The sequence below is a fragment of the Poecilia mexicana genome, unplaced genomic scaffold (assembly GCF_051168715.1).
Source record: "Poecilia mexicana isolate PSO_F unplaced genomic scaffold, ASM5116871v1 scaffold_23, whole genome shotgun sequence".
Classification (NCBI taxonomy): Eukaryota; Metazoa; Chordata; class Actinopteri; order Cyprinodontiformes; family Poeciliidae; genus Poecilia; species Poecilia mexicana.
In genome coordinates, this window is record NW_028263392.1 from 18656534 (window position 1) to 18662533 (window position 6000).

At 37.8% G+C, this 6000-nt stretch overlaps 1 long non-coding RNA gene across 1 annotated transcript; it reads left to right on the forward strand.

The window, feature by feature from the left end:
• The first annotated feature begins 1793 nt into the window (after positions 1-1793).
• Positions 1794-4916, forward strand: LOC148152568 (uncharacterized). Its single transcript, XR_015762187.1, has 2 exons — positions 1794-3661; positions 4217-4916. It is a non-coding gene; the product is annotated as an uncharacterized LOC148152568 (long non-coding RNA).
• Positions 4917-6000: the final 1084 nt, after the last annotated feature.

Sequence of the window (6000 nt, forward strand, 5' to 3'; positions counted from 1 at the left end):
TGTACATAAATCCTTAGCTTTCATTCAATATAAAAACAACACAAATCTGCATGCAGATCCACGTTCAGATGATGGTTGAATCACCATTGATTCCTAACTTATTCAATGTAGAATCAACACAAATATGCATGCAGATCCACGTTCAGATGATGGTTGAATGAACGTTGATTCCTAACTGATTCAATGTAGAATCAACACAGATATGCATGCAGATCCACAGTCAAATGAGTGTTGAATCAACATTGATTCAATGTAGAATCAACACAAATATGCATGCAGATCCACGTTCAGATGATGGTTGAATCACCATTGATTCCTAACTTATTCAATGTAGAATCAACACAAATATGCATGCAGATCCACGTTCAGATGATGGTTGACTCAACATTGATATAATGTAGAATCAACATTGATTCATAACTGATTCAATGTACTATCAACACAAATATGCATACAAGTTGACATACAGATGATGGTTGAATCAACATTGATATGTCAGTAATGGTTGAAACCCTAACGTTGATTCAACATACAAGTCACCGACCACTTTCAATGTTGTTTCAATGTCAGCGTTCAACGTTGATTCAATGTTTCTGGCTGACATTGATTCAATGTTGTTTCAATCATTCTGTGCTATCTGGGCATTTACAGCGAATATTTTTCTTAGGGGTTGCGTTCCGAAAATAACCCGTGATAGGCGAAATCCGTGAAGTAGTTATAGAGGAATTTAAAGGTGCTATACTCATGAAATGAGTTCCTTTCTGACTTGTAGGTCAGATTGACCCAGTACATTTGACACAGTACATTTCTTTTCAGTCAAAACATATCTTAATGTGAATCAACCAACAACATGCCTTTTAACTATTAGTAGAATTATATTCCTCTACATAATTACCTTCATTTTTACAGTTATTACACAGCATAAATAAATACTTTACATTGAAACCAAAGAACAAAACCTGTTTTCAGGTCAGCGGATGTGCGTGTGCATCAATCGGGCCTTAATGTATCCGCAGTCACGTCATTAAAGCGCCTCCTCCAACCTGCCCCGCGAGATTCACAGCTGTATCTACAGCAGAGCGATGGATCTCTTCAAACGAGCCTCCAGTCGGGTTTTGCGCTGCCTCTGGCCACAGTTTTTTTTTTTTTCAGGAGACATCGAAAGTTTCAGTTTCCATCTCCTGAGTGGCCAATCTGTATTAAACACCGTAACGTTATTGGCACTCAGGTAGCGCGGAGACTGTTTTTAACAATCATATGGTCAATCAACCAGCGGTCAATCAGGACGAGGAACACTGTAGAAAAAAAACTGCACAAAAAAACCTGCGAAGCAGCGATACCGTGAAAAGTGAACCGCATTACAGCGAGGGTTCACTGTATGAAATAATTTATAAAAAGCAACTGAGTAATTTGTAGAATGGCTGCATATCTGAGTTTATCTAGGTGTATCTGGGACTTCATTCTCATGCCTCATGATGCCTCAGCATTGAGGAGGTGGATTTATTTAAATAAGACAGTTTAGTTAAACAAATGCGACACTTAACCTGCAGAACATAATATGAAAGTAAACTAAGAGTCAGTTTCAGCTGAATTTGGGTTCAGATAGATCAAGTAGAAACTGACAAGAACCGGATGAAACGACAAAAACGAAAACAAATTTATTTTCCAGTATAAGATCAAAATGGTCCCACACTGAGGAACCTTTCCTTTGAAGCTGCTCCGTAGTTGATGCTGTAAAAGATCAAGAATTTGTTTGGCAAATGCTTTTGACAGATTCGCTTCCTTATAAACACAGTTTGGCATCCAGCGTCATTTTGAAACAGTTCCTGTATTGGTCACGTGACTTGCTGAAACCAATACGCGCACCGACACGAGCGTTGGTCTATGGGGCTTGATGGATACGCCGACGCATCGGTGTTGCTGGACCCATCACTACTAATTGGTTTATCTGCATAGCCTCCTTTGCTGCACCTCCAATATTTGGACCGATCTGTCCGTTCATTCATTTGCTGACAGGAACTTAAGGGCTTAGCGTGGCTAAGTAACATCTACCCCATGTGTAGCCGGGGCATATTGTCTCCCCCGAATGTGTGCTGCTGCGCCCTCTTCCTCTTGCCCATATATGGAAGATGCTGTGACAGCGCAGCTGGCTTGTTATGGAGTGTTAAGGAAGAAAATATCTAAAATAGTTAACTTTAGAAAACAGTTGGCTCTCTCTCTTCCTCTGGATCCCAGGTCCTCTCGGCAGGCCACGTGTAGCCACAAGGAAAACAACAATGCGTGTTGACGTCACAGAATTACAGAGTTTAATCCAATAAGAAACAACTTATGAATTAAGAACAAAACTGCAGAACAACAGAAACATACATTCATTACCTGAGACAAAAAGATAAAAAGAAAAGGCAAAGACGCGTCTTTGGAGAGAGCTGGTGCAAAAAAGGCAAAATAGTGGCAGCAATCTGACTTCTTACTCCAGGTCGCGAACTTTTATAATGTAGGTGTGTCTTTCCTTTTTAATATATTCAATTAAGGCGTACCTCCGCTTGACCAACTGGAAGTTACCTTGGACACCCAGAAAAACTTAGAACTTCCCCTAATTTACTGCTGTGAACAAAGGCCATTTGCTCTTTTGTTTAACAAACGAAGAGGAGAGCCTCATCCTGAACTCCTGCGGTTTTAAAACCATCTAAATAAAAGATATACAGAGAAAAGGATTTCACAGATATGTGTGAAAGCCGGAGTCTCTCCCGCTATCTCTCCCTACATAGATTCTCAGGAACAAACTTAAATTCTGTAATTAATTTAAGGAAAGTTTATGTTAACAAACTCAGTTTTGCTCTTCTGCACTCAGCATCCCAAAAGATTGAGTCCTGCCTTAAACCAAAAATAACATAAAATCAACAGAACAAAATGAGGTACAATTCCTTTTTCTAACCTATGAAACATAATATTCAATCCTAAGTATACAAGTTAACACAATCATTTTCCAAAACCCTCATTTAGCATAAATCCTGAGTAATTTTCTAATACTAAACAAAACATTTTCATTTAATTCTAACAGTCAGAAATAATACAGTTTTCAGTCAGAGCATGCTATCTATAACTAAGAAAAATATCTTGTAAGGTAAATGTTAGTGGTTTAAAATGTTCACACAACCCAGATGTTCACAGAAGGATTCTGATCTCCTGTGAACTCTGTAAGTTCCTGTTTCCCAAGGTAATTTAAATGATACTGGCCTCTACCTTCCTGCATATGTTAATCCATGGCCTCCTGTCCTATGTGTTACGACCACAGGGGTCCAAGGAGAAGCTCTGCAGATCACCCCATTTTCCTTGGAATACTTACCCAGCCATAGTTTAATTCCAAATCACTAACAGAAACCTGTTCAAAGTTTAAAGATTTGTTCAAAAGGATTAAACTGTATTAAACACTAAAAATAATCATTTTTCTCAACAGGAGACAGGTAATCAGCATTTGCATTTAAAAGCAGGTAGATCGCTGAGATTATCAGATGCAGGCTGAGAACTTGTCCACAGGTATGTTTAACATCAATTGTGGAGTGAGTTTAGAATTTGTCTGATTCTGCCACTGATTGTTGTAGGAAACGCACTTTAGAGAGTGACGTCAAGAGCAACATTTGCTGGTTTCACTTTAGAGAAGGTCTTATGATTTATCTGGCTGGTTAATGTTCTTGTCTAACTTGATTTCTTTTGTGTATAGGGTGGCCTGCTAGTGTTTCAGTTCTTTTGTTTTGATTTCAATTTTTCTTTTGTTTCAGTTATTTTTAGATGTTTATTGTTGATTAAAAAACTTTTCTTTTATGGGGGTTTGTTTTGAGAAAGGGACTTTCTATGTAGCCCGCTGACTTGTTTTAAACTGGGACCTATGTTGTCCCTGAGTCCTAGGCTGTTTTATTTATATTGAGACCAGTGGAAGGGGAGTTTCTTTTTTTTTTTTTCCTTTGTATTCACTAGGGGTTTTTGTGAGTGTGCTTTTGTTGGGGAACACTTGGGTGTATTTAGTTGTATTTTTGTTTTCTTATTCCTCCCCCAAACAGTCAAATTTTTTTCTAGTTTTAATTATTTTTCAGCTTTAAGGATCCCAGGGCCAGCATAGACTTCCACCTTTAGTGTGGTCATTTGGTATAATAAAATAAATTGACTATTATTGCACATGAAACATTTGTGAATTCAATAAACTGTTTGTAATCTGCAGCAGTGCCTCTGTCCATTTTTACAAACTTATCTGAGTGATCTGGTAAGAAGAGGATCTAAAGCTGTACCCAAGGTCACACATGTAAACAAAACCTTCACATAGCGTTTTCCTACAGTTGCACTGCATCTAGGCGGAATTGGGGATCTGATTATTTGGCAGTGCAGTCATTAATCAGGTCACAGGTAAGCAGCTGCTGCAAGTTATGTTTTTGTTAGCAGTTGTATTAATAATTTGCTCTATTCTTTTTAGCCTTCTGACTCATCAGCATTGCACCTGGAGTGACACTCGCTGCTGTTTTGCCTACTTATAAATTGTTTTAAAATGCTAATCTGCACTTTCCTTGGGGATAAAGTGCAACATTGTAGGGCTATTGTATCACTGTTTTACTTGTATTGTTTCATTTTCTTGTCTGTCTTTTAGGGACTGAGGCTTCTGTTGTGGCGGTGTCTTGTCTTGTGTGTTTTGTTGGAGCACCTTTTTCTTTTGTTGTGTTTTTGTAGTGTCCAGGGTGGTCCCCTTTTTCTGCACTGGATGTTGCCCCTTCCCTCACTACTTCCCCCATTGGTAAGCCTCAGTTTCCTTTGAAATTTAGACATTTTATTATCTTGTTAAATGCATTCACTGTTTTAACTATTCAATTTCAGATTATTGGAAATTAAAGATATTTTGAAGTTTAATAAATTTTGTAGAACTTTCTGAATCTTGTCTCCTCATTTCCAGTAGAACTTACCTGTGTCCTTACTACATTATATTTTCCTGGATTTATTCTAGGTGGCGTTGTTGGTCATCGTAACCTTTAATATTTTATATTTGGGTTCATACTAAGAAAATCCACCCCCCAGGTTGCCACATTTTATTTATTTAACCAGGTGAGCCAAGAACAAATTCTTATTTACAATAATGAGCAGGTGAAGAGGGAAGAACACATAAGAAAATCAAGCAACATACTTGTACACTAAACAAGAAACCTTAGTAATGCTGTTGAGTATTGCTAAGGCGCTCTGCTTCACATTCAAATCAAGGCAGCTTCTTGTGATCTGTTTAGACTGAACAAAGATCAGTTGCCTGACCTTGTACTGAGTGAGGAGCAATGTTCCCACATACAACTGTATTACTGTTTACAATACAAACACATAATCATGCTTCTGATATTATTTCTTCTGAAGCATGTGCTCTGCACCCACACATCTGTGTTGACAAAATGTAAAATAGGTGGTCTGTTATCAAAGAAAAGAGAAGATCAGAAAGGAACCGGAGAGAGAAGAGAATTATTTCACGACTAAGAATTGGACACAGTGGACTGAATAGAAGTTTATTTATTAGGTTTATTGGTCAGGGACAGACAGACATTAAAGTAGAGAAACTGAATAAAATGGCAGTCCCAGGCTTGTGGTGCTTGTAACATAAGCTAATTTGCAGCACATGTCCCCAGATAGGCTTTTCTAAACAGTGTAGATCAATGTAGAACATTATTCTTAATAGGGAAATATCAGACAGGGAAATGTGATTGTTGAGAAGATGAGAGATTTGCATAGCAGGAATTACCAGGCGGAAAGAAATTATTTAATACAAAATCTTAATATGAAAATAAAACTAGAGATTGTTCAATTATTGTAGAAAGACTCAGGAAGCAAACGCTACCACAGTAAATTTTATTTAAGACAGTGTATGTTGTAGAATAGGATCTTGTTTTAGTCTTTTTGCTGTTTCGTGGTCAACACTCCGTACCCATTGATTCTTTAATTCTTCTTACGGCTGTTTGCCAACCGCCAATAAAATAAAGA